Source organism: Jatropha curcas, chromosome 1 (assembly GCF_041381405.1).
Source record: "Jatropha curcas cultivar XTBG-Jc1 chromosome 1, XTBG_Jcur_1.0, whole genome shotgun sequence".
In the NCBI taxonomy this organism is placed as follows: domain Eukaryota; kingdom Viridiplantae; phylum Streptophyta; class Magnoliopsida; order Malpighiales; family Euphorbiaceae; genus Jatropha; species Jatropha curcas.
In genome coordinates, this window is record NC_143151.1 from 15,685,566 (window position 1) to 15,703,303 (window position 17,738).

The 17,738-nt window shown below is 39.6% G+C and overlaps 1 pseudogene; it reads left to right on the plus strand.

Moving 5' to 3' along the window:
- The first annotated feature begins 4,325 nt into the window (after positions 1-4,325).
- LOC149499052 (uncharacterized) lies at positions 4,326-13,163 on the plus strand (annotated as a pseudogene).
- Positions 13,164-17,738: the final 4,575 nt, after the last annotated feature.

A 17,738-nucleotide genomic window follows, 5' to 3' on the forward strand; every position in this document is an offset into this window, starting at 1 on the left:
GCATTTTTCGGATCGCTCGGGGGCGGTGCGAAAACAGATTGGCGACTTCACCGGGGATTCAACCATTAATCCCCGGTTATTTTTAATAACTAGATGGTTGCAATTAGGAATTGACTCTAAAGCCCATGCATGTAGTCAAAAACCTTAGTTACTTCCCCTAAGGAACACCTGGTTCTATTTGCTGTTATTTTGCCGCATTCATTTCTGAGAGTTTATATCGTCAATCTCAAAACCCCCCGCTGGTTGTCGAGATTAAACCAAATCCTAGGAAACAGATGTCAGAATTTATACCAACGGAACTCGTGTGTGGGAGAGATAAGGTTGGAAGGCATGCATTTCTTAACTTCCATTCCCCTGTATGTTGTAAACTGTTCATATGTAGTGGCATTCATGCACCACGTAATATTTTTCGTTTCAGCCATGCATTTAAGAGCTAATTTTCAGTATGGACGTTTGATCTTGATTTTGAGACTGGACCTCAAATTGGTTTTGAATAATATAATGCAATCATTTATAGTGAATTTATACCCGAAAGAAAAGGGAGTTATAAGGGGGTTGCGGTTCCTTTGTATTTTCACATTTCTTGCATTATCTGAAAGTAAGCGAGAGATTACAGAATTTGTAACAAAACAAAACGAGATCCTGCTTGGGACCATATGTTCCAAGGCAAAAAGTAAGGATACAAAAACAAAAAAGATAGTAAAAAGTGTTCCGCTTGGAAATCCTTTCACTCCAAGGCAAAAGTTAGGAACTTGAGAGAAAATAGCCGACCGCAAAATCCAAAAGGAACGGTCGATGACAGATAATGCCAGAAATGTTTGAATACAAAATAAGTTATTGCCATGTTATTCACACCGAATTTTGTGTCCAGTCGTTCAAACCAAGATCTTATTTCCATGTCGATCATTAGCACATTAGAACTGCATTCTTCATTCTATGTGCTGTTATTTCTCATGCATACATGTAGGACCTATTTTAACTCAGGTATTTCTATCTATCAGTCAGAATTGATCCATCCCGGGAAATCGCTTCGAGAGCTTGGCACCGACGCCCTGGTCAACGTTTGGTCAGAGTGTCCCCAATCCCCGAGCCTACTCTGGTTAGTCCTGTGGTTCGTTCAAGTTCATCGGATTCGGCTTCTGATTCAGATTTGGTAGAAATGGCTTACAACACTGTGAATGAGACTGGTTTCTCTCCAGCCCAGCTAAGGACCATCACTGAGATAATAGTTGCTGCCTTCACCCAAGAGAGGGCACATAACCGGTGTAACGCCCCATTTTTTCCTGTGTTTTAATAGTAGTTTACCGGTCTGTGAATAGTACCACCGGTCCAGAAGTTGGTATTATTTTTGGTCCGGAAAATTACTATTTATGTTTTATATTTTATTTAACATTTTTGGAGCATGTATGCATGGTTTTTATGGGTAGAAAGTAAGTAAGGAATATTTTTGGAGAATTTAGATAATTAGTGAATAGTGAATTATGGTGTTATATTAAGTAAGGAAATTTGAGCAAATTATTTTTATGGAGGAAATTTGAGGAATTATTTTCATGGAATAAATTAGAGAGTTTTGTGGAGATAAATAATATTTTGAAGGAATTTAATTGGAGAATATTTGGAGAAAAGACCAAAACACCCTCCAATTTGGAGAAAAGACCAAAATACCCTTAGTTGCTTTATTAAAGGCAACCATCAATTATTGACCACCAAATTTTGCCATCTTCTTCTACATCCACGTTTCTCTTCCTCCTCCTCCTTCTTCTTCTTCTTCTTCTTCTTCATTTTCTTCAATTCCTACTTAGTAAACACCCATCCAACTTGATTTAAGTCATAAATCTTAGAGAGTGAAGCTAGAGAAGTAATCTTTGGTGACTAATTTCAAGGAATTTGGTGATTTTCCTACTTGGGTCAAGTAAGTGATTTTATGATAATCTCATTATTTTTGGGTTTAGAGTTGTCTTTTATCATATACATGCTTAATCATGCTCCAATTACTTCTTTTATTTGTTTTCTTTGTTTGATTTTGAGTTTCTTACATGTAGAGGGTGGAGAGCCTTCTAACAAAGATAAGGGCAAGACCAAAGCTTGAGAAGCTTTGATTAAAGCTTGTTAAAGCTTGTTTTGAAGGTTAGTGTTCATAAACACACTTACCTTACTCAAATTTTGATTTTGTGCCTTTATGCTATTATGTGTATATTTTGAGATTTTGTATGAAATGATTGGTTTGTTGAATTTTGGTTGCCATTACATGCTCTTGGATGATGTTTGATGAGTATTTATGTTGTGGTAGACATTGCTACCTTGTATCTTTGTGGTTCATGTTCCTTTCATGGCTAAAGTAAACTGAATTTGGGAAAAACGTGATTTTGAGTGAGATTTAGGACCATTTTTCAATCCTTTATAATTTCCATCTGTGTCTGAGTCCTTCATAAAAGTTGTAGGACTATCTCTTAGCTTTCTAACCCATCCTCTTGTGTCTAATTTGGAGATATATAACTCAACTTATGGCTGAAACACCCAAACTGACTCTGTTTGTGTCGGGCCACATGCATCACTGAATTGAGTGCCCATTTTGACCACTATAATGACAAGATTAGGTTCTGAGTTCTTCATAAAGGTTGTTTCCCTGTGTCTTGAGAATTCTCCCGTTCTAGATTGGTTTAATTTGAGTGTGGGGTTTAGTAGGAATTCAAGAAACAATGGACTTGGTTCTGCTAAATCAGGTCTGGTCTGTCAGTCTGTGTTCCTAGCTTTGTTTTGTTATCTTCCATATTGCTCTGGGCTGTGATCCCTTCATAACATTTGTAGAATTTTGTCTTATCTTTCTAATGACTCTAATTTCATTTAATTTGGAGACCAATAGCTCCGGTTATGTTTTAAAAACACAGCAAAGGTCCATGTTATTTTTATGCTGGAAATTTTCTATGTTAAGTCATTTTGTTTAAGTATGAGAATTTTTATGAATTACTTAAGTTTAAATTAAGTTTTTATTATGAGAAGACTAAAGAAAATGAATTTTATGAGAAATGTTTTTGGGCTCTAATATACTTCGTGTGGATTTGATGCATGATTTGATTTTATTATGTATGATGAGCATGCTCGGCATTTGATGCCATTATGATAAGAAGCCATGATCATATGCTAGGCACGTGGGTGTCTTATGTTAGTGCGGACGCGCTCTATATGTAATGAAAAGGTTGGCGACCTAAGGCCATTATGAATAAGCTATGAAAACTTATCTGCTTCTTTTTCTCCTAAGTGTATGTGAGCCCTTATACAATATTTTTAAGGAAGTGAAATAAATGAGATCACATTATGTTAATAACTCTTAATTTACCACAACTTATTTATGATATCGAATGAATTTCTAAAGCATGATGTGTTGGTGTGCATATGTACTGCATGTTCAAATTTAATGATTTTATGTATATAAATGATTGTTTTTAAGTATGTTGTCATCACAACATTGGTTTGTTGTGTTTTATGAGCACTACTGAGTTTTATACTCAGCGCGTTGATTTTATCAAGCGCAGGTTGGAGATTGTGCTTGCTGCTTAAAGACCTGAAGAGTAGCATCAGAGCTGAAGAGATATTTTGGTAGTTACTTAGTATTTTTTTTTTTTTTTTTTTTTGTAACTAAGAATTATGACATGTATAAGTATTACATTTTTAGAGACTGTATTATTTCATTTATAACTTAAACATGTTATTGTAAATTATTTTGGTGTATATATATTGGGAGATAAACTTGGACTTATTTAATGGTTAGAACATTAGAAGTTGATATATTTAAATGAATGTATTGAAGTGATGAATATTATAATGTTATTGAGGAACTATGGAGTTATGAAATTATAGAAGTGCTATTGTGTTGTTATTGGAGTTTGACAGGGTTTGGAGTTTGAATTTGGGAGTGCTTTGTATTCATATGTTTGGCAACTTCTATTTTTAGGGGAAACTCTTGCAGTTTTTCTGTAGGATTCTCCCAAATCATTTTCAAAACAAAATACTATTACTTGCTAAACTTGTGAATACTAAGTCACTTCTAATTCATAATATGATTGTTTGATTTATATGTAGGTTAGGACGGTGCCTCCGGCACCGAATGTGGCATCCACCATCGGGTCTTTCGGGATCGGGCGGCGGGTGTTACATTTAGTGGTATCAGAGCATAGGTTTAGGTGGTTCTAGGACTATATGCATATATAGGCATTTATCTATTTTGAAGTGAGAGTATGAGTAATTTAAGTTAAATACATGCCATATTGATTTGGTTTGGAACTTCTCTCTGATGCGAATCTTTTGGTCTTTGTAGGAGTTGAGTGATGTCTCAACATCTGTCAGATGAGGAGGTGGATAGTTATGTCCCTCCTAGTGGTGGTATTCCTATTGGAGATGCCGCTAGTGGTGCCGTGGGTTCTGATGCAGAGCACGTCTCGAGGGTGGGGCAAGCTGCTGCAGGTCCTGTTGGGCCTAATCAGGATACATTTGTTCAGTAGTTAGTTGCTGCTTTGAGGCAGGCAGCAGGAGCTGTTCCCCAGGCTCCAGTTGCTCCAGCCCCTGTTCCAGTTCGTCCCCCTATTGAGAAACTGAGGAAATATGGAGCTGTTGAGTTTATGGGTAGAAAGGATGATGTGGCTTCTGCAGCAGAGTATTGGCTCCAGTCTGTGGAGAGGATATTGGAGCAGATGCAGTGCTCACCTGTAGACAGTTTGGTTTGTGCCACTTCCTTATTGAGAGAGGAAGCTTACCAGTGGTGGGATACTATATCACGGACAGTTAGTGCTGAGCAGAGGACTTGGGACTTCTTTCTTTCTGAGTTCAGACAGAAATATATTGGGGAGCTTTACATTGACCAACGTAAAGCAGAGTCTTTAGCATTAAAACAGGGCAGAATGTCTCTGGCTGTATATGAGAGAGAGTTCATCCGGTTGAGCAGGTATGCTACTGAGATGATTCCTACTGAATCGGATAGATGCAAGCGCTTCAGGAAAGGCTTGCATGATGAATATCGCATGCATCTAGTTGCTCATCCTCATACATCATTGTCTTCCCTAGTGAAGGCAGCATTAGAGCTTGAGGAAGTGAGGAATGAGCAGCAGGCTAGGAGGCAACGGAGTCAGTAGGGTCAACAAAAGAGGGTTCAGGGTATGGTATCTGGACAGACTTCTGGGGGTCAGTCTAGTAGTGAGAGGCACAGAGGTCCATCACAGACCTGGTCTAGACCGATTCAGAGACATGGACAGGGTACTCATGGCAGAGTAGCTCCACAGACCACATCTGTTGCTAGTGGTGGAGGTACTACATGGATTGATATTCCGACATGTGCTCAGTGTGGAAAGAAGCATCCCGGGGTTTGTAGGAGATTTTCTGGGGCATGCTTTCGATGTGGGTCTACAGAGCATTTGCTTCGAGACTGCCCTATGACTTTGGCTAGTGCAGCTCCTCAGGTAGGGAGGTCGGCTCCTTATGTTTCGAGAGGCAGAGGCAGAGGCCGTGGTGATACAGGAGGCACTGGGAGTCAGAGGCCAGTTTCAGAGACAGTGGAAAAACTTGAGTCCAGAGCACCTGCCAGAGCGTATGCTATCCGGACTAGGGAGGAGCAGGATGCCCCAGACGTTATCATTGGTACATTCTCTCTCTTTGATATTTCTGTATATGCTTTGATTGATCCTGGCTCTACTCATTCATATTTAGGCATACATGTGGGTAGATTGGGTAATATGCATGCTGATATGTTAGAGCATAGTATTGAGGTTTCTAATCCCTTAGGTCATAGTGTCGTAGTTAATCGGGTGTATAGAGATTGTCCATTGGTAATCTATGGCCATGTGTTTCTGGGAGATCTAATAGAGTTGCCTTTCCGGGAGTTTGATGTGATCTTGGGTATGGATTGGTTATCTAGACATGGAGTTATGGTTGATTGTAGACTTAAGAGGATTACACTCCAGACTTCATCTGGTGAGGAGATTGTAGTTGTGGGTGAGAGGTCAGATTACCTCTCTAATGTTATTTCTGCTTCTACTGCTAGAAGATTGATCTAGCATGGTTGTGAGGCCTACTTAGCCTGTGTACTTGCTCCAGAGTCAGAATCTCCTAGTGTCCATGATATACCCACAGTATGTGATTTTCCAGATGTGTTTCCAGAGGAGTTGCCTGGTTTACCTTCTGAGAGAGAGGTTGAGTTTGGTATTGAGGTTATGCCTGGTACTGCACCGATATCCATTGCTCCATATCGGATGGCGCCTGCTGAGTTGAAAGAGTTGAAGATACAGATTCAGGAATTGCTTGATAAGGGGTTTATTCGTCCTAGTGTATCTCCGTGGGGTGCTCCAGTATTGTTTGTAAAGAAGAAGGATGGATCATTTAGATTGTGTATTGATTACAGACAACTTAACAAAGTTACTGTGAAGAATCGGTATCCATTGCCTCAAATAGATGATTTGTTTGATCAGTTGAGAGGAGCTAGTGTATTCTCGAAGATAGATCTGAGATCAGGTTATCATCAGCTAAGGGTGAAGGCATCAGATGTACCTAAGACTGCTTTCAGGACATGCTACGGTCACTATGAGTTCTTGGTAATGCCATTTGGTTTGACTAATGCTCCTGCAGTGTTCATGGATTTGATGAACCGGATCTTTCATACTTACTTAGATCAGTTTGTGGTTGTGTTCATTGATGACATCTTGGTATATTCTCGGACTAGAGAGGATCATGATCACCATTTGAGAATTGTACTTCAGATATTGAGAGAGAGACAGTTGTATGCTAAGTTGAGTAAGTGTGAATTCTGGTTGTCTGAGATTGCTTTCTTGGGTCATATTATTTCTGCTGAGGGTATTAGAGTTGATCCGAAGAAGATAGAGGCAGTGCTTGAATGGAAGCCACCGAAGAATGTTACAGAGATTCGGAGTTTCTTAGGATTGGCTGGTTATTATAGAAGATTTGTCAAGGGATTTTCTCTCATTGCGGCTCCTTTGACTAGGCTTCTTCAAAAAGATGTCAGATTCGAGTGGAATGATAAATGTCAGAATAGTTTTGAGAAGCTTAAGGCGATGCTTACTGAGGCTCCAGTGTTGACACAGCCAGTTTCGGGTAGACCGTATGATGTGTATAGTGATGCTTCATATAATAGATTGGGTTGTGTGCTTATGCAGGAGGGTAAGGTAGTTGCTTATGCTTCTCGACAGCTTAAACCACACGAGAAGAACTACCCTACTCATGATTTGGAGTTAGCAGCTATGGTCTTCGCTTTGAAGATTTGGAGGCATTACTTGTATGGTGAGAAATGTCATCTGTATACGGATCATAAGAGTCTCAAGTATCTGCTTACTCAAAAGGAGCTTAATCTGAGACAGCGCAGATGGTTAGAGCTACTTAAGGACTATGACTTCACCATTGATTACCATCCGGGTAAAGCTAATGTGGTAGCAGATGCACTTAGTAGGAAGTCCTTGGTTGCTTTACGTGCTATGAATACTCGATTATCTGTAGCTAGTAATGGTGCACTCGTGGCAGAGCTTATGATTAGACCTAGTCTACTTCAGCAGATTCGAGATGCACAGAAGGATGATGAGACAATTACCTTATGGAAAGACCTAGTCAGAGATGGAAGGAAAAAGAGATTTATGATTAAAGATGACGACTGCTTGTACTTTGGGGATCGGATTTGTGTGCCTAAAATTTCAGAGCTGAGGAAGAGTATCTTAAAGGAAGCTCATAGTAGTCCCTATGCTATGCATCCTGGCAGTAATAAGATGTATCAGGATTTGAAATCACAGTATTGGTGGCCGGCGATGAAGAGGGATATCACAGATTATGTGTCGAGGTGTTTGACGTGCCAGCAAGTGAAAGCAGAGCATCAGTTTCCTTCTGGTTTGTTACACCCTACTTCTATTCCAGAGTGGAAATGGGATAAGGTTACTATGGATTTTGTGACTGGATTGCCTTTAACTCCTAAAAAGAAAGATGTTGTATGGGTAATAGTTGACAGATTAACTAAGTCAGCACACTTTCTTCCTGTTAGGACCGACTTCACCATGGAGCAATATGCAAAGCTGTATATAGATGAGATAGTGAGATTACATGGGGTTCCTTCTTCCATCATTTCAGATAAAGATCCGAGATTTACTTCTAGATTTTGGAAGAAGCTACATGAGGCCCTGGGTACTAAGCTGAATTTCAGCACAGCTTTTCATCCTCAGACAGATGGTCAGTCAGAGCGGGTTATTCAGATTTTGGAGGATATGTTAAGAGCTTGTGCTATTGAGTTTGAGGGTAGTTGGGAGAAGTACATTCGACTTGTAGAATTTGCCTACAATAACAGTTATCAATCGAGTATTCAGATGGCCCCTTTTGAAGCACTATATGGTAGGAGATGTAGGACTCCACTGTGTTGGTCAGAATTGAGTGAGGGCAAGATGGTAGGTCCAGATTTGATTCGGGATACAGAAGAAAAGGTCAGAATTATCAGAGATAGATTGAAAGCAGCTTCAGATCGTCAGAAATCTTATGCAGATTTAAAGAGGAAGGATATAGAGTATGCAGTGGGAGATAAGGTTTTCCTTAAGGTATCTCCGTGGAAAAAGATATTGCGATTTGGAAGAAAGGGTAAGCTTAGTCCTAGGTTCATTGGTCCATATGAGATCATTGAGCGTGTGGGTCCATTAGCCTATAAACTAGCTTTACCACCAGACCTGGATAGGATACATAATGTTTTCCACGTATCTATGTTGAGGAGGTATCGGTCCGACCCATCACATGTAATATCAGTGGAATCTGTGACTATAGAGCCAGATTTAACTTATGAGGAAGAGCCAGTGAGGATACTTGCTAGGGAAATTAAGGAACTAAGGAATAAGAGAATTCCGTTGGTAAAGGTTCTTTGGAGAAACCATAAGACCGAGGAAGCTACATGGGAAAGTGAAGATATTATGAGACAACAGCATCCTCAGTTGTTTAATTCAGGTGAATTTCGAGGACAAAATTCTTTAAGGGGGGGAGAACTGTAACGCCCCATTTTTTCCTGTGTTTTAATAGTAGTTTACCGATCTGTGAATAGTACCACCGGTCCGGAAGTTGGTATTATTTTTGGTCCGGAAAATTACTATTTATGTTTTATATTTTATTTAACATTTTTGGAGCATGTATGCATGGTTTTTATGGGTAGAAAGTAAGTAAGGAATATTTTTGGAGAATTTAGATAATTAGTGAATAGTGAATTATGGTGTTATATTAAGTAAGGAAATTTGAGCAAATTATTTTTATTGAGGAAATTTGAGGAATTATTTTGATGGAATAAATTAGAGAGTTTTGTGGAGATAAATAATATTTTGAAGGAATTTAATTGGAGAATATTTGGAGAAAAGACCAAAACACCCTCCAATTTGGAGAAAAGACCAAAATACCCTTAGTTGCTTTATTAAAGGCAACCATCAATTATTGACCACCAAATTTTGCCATCTTCTTCTACATCCACGTTTCTCTTCCTCCTCCTCCTTCTTCTTCTTCTTCTTCTTCTTCATTTTCTTCAATTCCTACTTAGTAAACACCCATCCAACTTGATTTAAGTCATAAATCTTAGAGAGTGAAGCTAGAGAAGTAATCTTTGGTGACTAATTTCAAGGAATTTGGTGATTTTTCTACTTGGGTCAAGTAAGTGATTTTATGATAATCTCATTATTTTTGGGTTTAGAGTTGTCTTTTATCATATACATGCTTAATCATGCTCCAATTACTTCTTTTATTTGTTTTCTTTGTTTGATTTTGAGTTTCTTACATGTAGAGGGTGGAGAGCCTTCTAACAAAGATAAGGGCAAGACCAAAGCTTGAGAAGCTTTGATTAAAGCTTATTAAAGCTTGTTAAAGCTTGTTTTGAAGGTTAGTGTTCATAAACACACTTACCTTACTCAAATTTTGATTTTGTGCCTTTATGCTATTATGTGTATATTTTGAGATTTTGTATGAAATGATTGGTTTGTTGAATTTTGGTTGCCATTACATGCTCTTGGATGATGTTTGATGAGTATTTATGTTGTGGTAGACATTGCTACCTTGTATCTTTGTGGTTCATGTTCCTTTCATGGCTAAAGTAAACTGAATTTGGGAAAAACGTGATTTTGAGTGAGATTTAGGACCATTTTTTAATCCTTTCTAATTTCCATCTGTGTCGGAGTCCTTCATAAAATTTGTAGGTCTATCTCTTAGCTTTCCAACCCATCCTCTTGTGTCCAATTTGGAGATATATAACTCAACTTATGGCTGAAACACTCAAACTGACTCTGTTTGTGTCGGGCCACATGCATCACTGAATTGAGTGCCCATTTTGACCACTATAATGACAAGATTAGGTTCTGAGTTCTTCCTAAAAGTTGTTGCCCTGTGTCTTGAGAATTCTCTCGTTCTAGATTGGTTTAATTTGAGTGTGGGGTTCAGTAGGAATTCAAGAAACAATGGACTTGGTTCTGCTGAATCAGGTCTGGTCTGTCAGTCTGTGTTCCTAGCTTTGTTTTGTTATCTTCCATATTGCTCTGGGCTGTGATCCCTTCATAACATTTGTAGAATTTTGTCTTATCTTTCTAATGACTCTAATTTCATTTAATTTGGAGACCAATAGCTCCGGTTATGTTTTAAAAACACAGCAAAGGTCCATGTTATTTTTATGCTGGAAATTTTCTATGTTAAGTCATTTTGTTTAAGTATGAGAATTTTTATGAATTACTTAAGTTTAAATTAAGTTTTTATTATGAGAAGACTAAAGAAAATGAATTTTATGAGAAATGTTTTTGGGCTCTAATATACTTCGTGTGGATTTGATGCATGATTTGATTTTATTATGTATGATGAGCATGCTCGGCATTTGATGCCATTATGATAAGAAGCTATGATCATATACTAGGCACGTGGGTGTCTTATGTTAGGGCGGACGCGCTCTATATGTTATGAAAAGGTTGGCGACCTAAGGACATTATGAATAAGCTATGAAAACTTATCTGCTTCTTTTTCTCCTAAGTGTATGTGAGCCCTTATACAATATTTTTAAGGAAATGAAATAAATGAGATCACATTATGTTAATAACTCTTAATTTACCACAACTTATTTATGATATCGAATGAATTTCTAAAGCATGATGTGTTGGTGTGCATATGTACTGCATGTTCAAATTTAATGATTTTATGTATATAAATGATTGTTTTTAAGTATGTTGTCATCACAACATTGGTTTGTTGTGTTTTATGAGCACCACTGAGTTTTATACTCAGCGTGTTGATTGTATCAAGCGCAGGTTGGAGATTGTGCTTGCTGCTTAAAGACCTGAAGAGTAGCATCAGAGCTGAAGAGATATTTTGGTAGTTACTTAGTATTTTTTTTTTTTTTTTTTTTGTAACTAAGAATTATGGCATGTATAAGTATTACATTTTTGGAGACTGTATTATTTCATTTATAACTTAAACATGTTATTGTAAATTATTTTGGTGTATATATATTGGGAGATAAACTTGGACTTATTTAATGGTTAGAACATTAGAAGTTGATATATTTAAATGAATGTATTGAAGTGATGAATATTATAATGTTATTGAGGAACTATGGAGTTATGAAATTATAGAAGTGCTATTGTGTTGTTATTGGAGTTTGACGGGGTTTGGAGTTTGAATTTGGGAGTGCTTTGTATTCATATGTTTGGCAACTTCTATTTTTAGGGGAAACTCTTGCAGTTTTTCTGTAGGATTCTCCCAAATCATTTTCAAAACAAAATACTATTACTTGCTAAACTTGTGAATACTAAGTCACTTCTAATTCATAATATGATTGTTTGATTTATACGTAGGTTAAGATGGCGCCTCCGGCACCAAATGTGGCATCCACCGCCGGGTCTTTCGGGATCGGGCGGCGGGTGTTACAACCTGGTTCCTCCTACTTCAAGCAATCAGCCCATAGTTGAGGAAAGGGAGATTCCAGAACCCACTTCAGATAATCAGGCCTCTGCTGGTAATGCTGTCCCAGTTGAGAACGATCTAATTAAGCAGCTTGAGAGCTGAAAGATAAAGTGGAGAAAATGTCTGTTGCAAAAGAGAAGGACCCAGTCACCAATTTCCACGTGGCTGAATATGTCTTGCATCCAACAAGTTCCACTTCATTCAAGACTTTCAAGCATACCTTGTTTGAAGGAGACAATGACCCGCGATCCCATCTGTCTGAGTTCCTCCGGGTCTCCCAAATGAACCGATATAACGAGGAAGATGTCTTACGAGCATTTCCTCAGACACTGCATAGGCGTTACAGGAGATGGTATGATGGCTTGGATATGGAGACACAGAGAAATTGGGTTAAACTATAGACTGCTTTTCTCAGGCACTTCAAAACGGATGACAGTGATGAGTTCGGCCTGCGTGACTTGGAGAGCTTAAGGCAGGAAAAGGATGAAAGTTTCTCGGATTATTATAGGAGGTGGAGAACAAAACTGTTCATGGTCCAGACAAGGCCAAAGGACCAAGAGCTGATCAGGATTTTCAGTCGAAGCCTCCTACCTTTCTTCAAGGAGAGGATGCTGGCCCAACCTCTCACTGATTTTGCTCTAGTTTAAAGGGCTGGAATGAATATCGAAGAGCTGTACAAGGATGAAAAGAAGAAGAACCGAGGGTTTGGTAACTACCGGTCCTCCTACACTGATAGAAATGCTGGGAAGAGTACTACAAACCAGTCAGGAAATAGTAACACGGTTGGAGCTGTCAACGAGAAAGTAAGAAGGGAGTTCACTAACTTGGGCAGACCTTTAAGCACGGTCATGAGGTCTTGCATTAAAAATGGCGTGTTGTCCAAACTACCAGTTAACCCAGCTAAACCTGTTCGGGGTAGGTTTATGGATCGGGAATGCGAGTATCATCACTGCAAGGGTCATGCGACTGATGACTGCTTCAAGTTAAGGCATGACATACAGGATCTAATAGACAGTGGGAAGATTACCAAACCTTCTGAAAGGAATAAGCCGAGCACAAAGAATAATCCATTGCCACAATACCAGTATAACTATCCACCCCATAAGTCTCAAACGGGTGGGTCGGTTAATGCAATTGGGAGTGGTCTGCCGGAAGAGCTGGTGTTGGCAGAAGCCGAATGGGAGGAAAGGATGTGTGCCTGTGAACCCCTCCTCCAAAAATAGGCATATAATGAATATGACTAAGGGCAGAAATGCACGTGAATGTGTGAGTCGCCACCTTGTTTAATTATTTTAGGGTAAACTAGGAAAAAACCCTAAGTTGACTCCAATTTTAATTAACCTAATTACTAGATTAATTATCCCAATGTTTAAGGCACAATCTACGAACCCGAGGTGGATCCCGAGACTATGTCATGCTGATTAACTAACTAATGAATGAATGCTTTGCAAGGTAAATTATGTAATTGGACCAATGAAATGTTTAAGTGATTTCGGCTTGCCGCTCGGGATTAAATCCCAAACGTGCCTACGTACTTCCGTTTGAATGGAAGATCAAAGTCGACGTAGTTCGATAGGCCTTTTTTAAAGGGCTTTGAATGGGTATGCTTAATGCATGAGTGTGTGTATGCTTCGTGCATTTTGTTTAGGCATTTTGCCAAAGAATTGATTGATTTGATTAGGCGTTTGTTGCCAAAAGTGTTGATTTAAGGCTTTTAGCCAAAAAGATTGATTTAGGCAATTTGTTGCCAAAAGTTGATGTGATTTAGGCGATTTGTTTGCCAAAAGTGATTATTTGAAGGCTTTTAGCCAAAATGGGTTGATTTAGGCAATTTGTTTGCCAAAAGTGTTGATTGGGCGATTGTCGCCAAAATTAATTGATTGGGCAATTTATTGCCAAAAATTGATATTTGGGCTTTTTGTCGCCAAAATGGTTGATTGGGCAATTTATTGCCAAAAATTGATGTTTGGGCTTTTTGTTGCCAAAAATTGATGTTTGTGCTTTTTGTTGCCAAAATGATTGATTTAAGGCTTTTAGCCAAAAGATTGATTAATTCAAGGCATTTTGCCAAAGCTTCGCTTTAAGCGATTTGTCGCTAAAGATGGTTAATCTTACTTATAGGCAATTTGTTTGCCAAAAGTGATCAATTGAATTGCAATATAGGCAATTTATTGCCAAAAGAAACGTGGTTGATTAAGGCTATTTAGCCACAATTATTGATTAATTGGACTTAAGCCGGATTGTTCGAAATAAAGGCGATTATAACGTAGTCATTAATTGACCAGATACTTTAGCCAATATTGTCGGATTTAGGCTTTAACACCATAATTATTAATTAACCGGGCATTTAAGCTAAATCATATTTAATTGAGGCAGTTTATTTGCCTAATTGATGATGTGAATGTATTTATGCAGCAGTTTAATTCAGAATTGGAGTAAAAGAGAATATGCACAAAATGCTGAAATTAAATAGACAGGGTTTCGTTATTACCTGAGTTAATCGGCGGCCGCTTCTTAGCTTCAGCTTGAAAATTCCAGATTAAGCTCCTCGTTTGGGGAATATTAATTAGAATTAATTTAATTAAGTGACCAAGTATCACAACAGCAGAATAATAAAAGCCTAAACTAAATGCAGAAAGCAGTAAAAGAACCGCAAGGAGCGTAGGGGAGAAGAGAGCGTCCGTCAACACAGACTGAGTGTGTAAAAAAGTCGCATCGGGGCTATTTATATAGGGAAAACCGGGCTGGAGGGCGGGCGCTCCCGCCGTGGACGGCGGCTGCTGCCACCCTATCCTGTCCGCTCGCTAGTTTTTCGTTCCAAAGGCTTTTTCAGGAGTTCCGTACCTCCGAAAAATATTCCGGGACCAGTTCCGCGATCCTCGTAATTTTCCGGACGTTTCAAGTACCATATTGGCATACTTTCGGTGAACTTTCTAAATAGCTTCCGGTCCGGCCAGACTGTTTGCAGTCCGGGAAAATAGGCTTTTTTGAGCCTCAAAGTTTGAGTATTCACAGTTGCCCCCCACCGGCAACCATAAAAATGATTTGTGGGAGTCGATGGTTGTCTGAAAAACAAATTTTGAAGGCGAAAATCGGATGCGTCCAGAAAACCCGCCCTTCGGCTATTTCCTTGATTTTTTTTCATTTTTTTCGACTTTTTTTTTTGGGCCTTAGGGGCCAAAATGTGAACTTTTGGGCCTTTGTGGCCAAATTGGGCATTTTTGGGCCTTTGGGGCCAAATTGTGAATTTCTGGGCCTTTGTGGCCAAATTGGGCATTTTTGGGCCTTTAGGGCCAAATTGAGAATTTTTGGGCCTTTGTGGCCAAATTGGGCATTTTTGGGCCTTTGGGGCCAAATTGTGAACTTCCGGGCCTCTGTGGCCAAATTGGGAATTTTTGGGCCTTTGGGGCCAAAATGTGAACTTCCGGGCCTCTGTGGCCAAAGTGGGAATTTTTGGGCCTTAGGGGCCAAAATGTGAATTTTTGGGCCTTTGAGGCCAAATTGGGCATTTTGGGCCTTTGGGGCCAAATTGAGAATTTTTGGGCCTTTGTGGCCAAATTGGGCATTTTTGGGCCTTTGGAGCCAAATTAAGAATTTTTGGGCCTTAGGGGCCAAAATGTGAACTTCTGGGCCTTTATGGCCAAAATGTGAATTTTTTTTTTTTATGTTTCTGCACTTACTGTTTTATTAGCATGCACAATTGGGCTAAGAGTCTCTCCAAGGTAGAAAAGATCAATTTGGGGAAGTACGGTCTATCTCCTATTGCTACCCTTAGAGGAGTAGTTATAGACTGAGATTTTTTTTACAGGTCTGCATCAGATTTTGGGACCTGGAGGCCCACGTTTTTCGGTTCAGGGCCATGATGGAGGAGATGTGCCCTCTTTTTGAGGAATTCTGCGCTATTATAAGGTGCGATCCCAATGCCCCTTTAGTCAAGCATGAGGTCAAAATTAGGTATGTTCGGTCGTTTGAAAGCCTGTTTCAGTTCAGCCAGCCACAAGCTAGGGCCATGATTGTTGGTGACCAGAAAGCAATTCTGCTGCCTCTGATTGACGAATTTTCAGAGGTTCAATCAGACGACCCAGACCGTATGAGGCTGAGAATGTGGGCCTTGGTTTTCTGCTAATAAGCTGGTTTCTTGTTCAACAAGGACCCAGGCTTTGGGGATTTGCGACTCTGCCCCATGATTCGACAGATGGAGGATATGGGTTGCATCGGCGGCATTGTGCTGGCAGAGACTATCAGGAGCCTTGACAGAGCTGCTTTAGGCTTCGATGACTGGACGGTCTCTCCGATTATTCTCCAGGTATTTCCCCTTTTCCTTTTTCTTATTTTTTTCTTCTTTCTTTTGGTTCATTCCTTTGTAATAGAAAGGATCCATTACTCAGGTTTGGTTAGAGGACCACCTCCAAGTGGTTGCTGCTCCTACTTTCTTGCCTTACAACCCCTCTCAGTATCGTATGCGGAGGATCCTGATCACTCATCCGTCTACTGATGCATGGACCTCATGGCTGATTGAGCTGGGTCCAAATGAGGTACTGTGGTACATTTCCTGGTATGACATCACCCGTTTTATCTAGGTTAGCTCTCGCCATACTCGGGTTTACCTTTTAGGCCTTACACACTATACTTGGTACTGCGCTTCGCGCGTTTTGAGGCAAATGGGGATAGACCAGACTGTCCCAATTGTAGATGGCACTTCAGCTGATTCAGCCATCACTCCGGGTGTTACCTGAGCCGTCCTTAGGGCTTGGGTTAGAGACCATCACATGGTTAGGCCTTTACCTAATCCTGCCGGTGTTCAGACTTCTCCTGAGTATCAGACTTGGTTCATTGTCGTTGTCTGGCCGGTTGAAAGGCCAAGGAGGAACGCACTGCTGAGTGTACTTGAAGGTTGGGCTCAGGCTAACGCTGATAATGAGGTTGGGACTGATGAGGAGATTGTGTTGGCTCCTCGGACAGGCGAGGTTGGAGAGAGTTCAGCGGCTAGGGACGACTCGGAGGATATTGCCCCACGGAGGCGACGGGACACCTAGACTCTTATAGGCTTTTGGACTTTTGTTGTTTTTTCCCTTATTTTGACTTTTTTGACTTTTTATTTGGGACTTTGACTTTGGATTTTGGATTTTGGTCTTTGGCTTTGGATGTATGTCTTGTTTTTTTTTTTTTGGACTTGGACTTAGACTTCATTATTTATTTATTTTTCTTGGACTCTTTTGCTTTCTACTTGACTTCGGACTGTTTGACTTTATTGCTTTAATTGGGAATGTCATTTGACTTTTAAGCTTTCCAAGCATTTTCCAACTTTATTTATTCAAGCTCTAATTTTTGCTTAAGCCGCCCTTTCGGGTTTTCAACTTAGCGAGCTACCCATTTTTACCTAAGCCGCCCTTTTCGGGTTTTCAACTTAGCGGGCCCCGACTTTTGCCTAAGCCGCCCTTTCGGGTTTTCGACTTAGCGGGTTTTTCTCTCTTTTTTTTTCTTTTCTTTTTCTTTTTTTTTTTGGCAAAGAAGAATGGATTATGAAATGATTTTCTCATTAATGTTTAGACCGCGCCCAAAGAGGGTTGCCTACATATCTCCGATACATAATTTCTTTTTTTTTCGAGGAGAATCAGGTCTAATGTAGCTCTTTTTTACATTATGCAATGCTTATTATACAAAATATCTTTTTAACTGATCTAAATTACATGGATTCGTGAATTCCAAACCATCCAAATCAGTCAAAATGACGGCTCCGCCAGACAATATTTTCTTCAACACATAGGGTCCAGCCCAATGAGGACGAAACTTCCCAC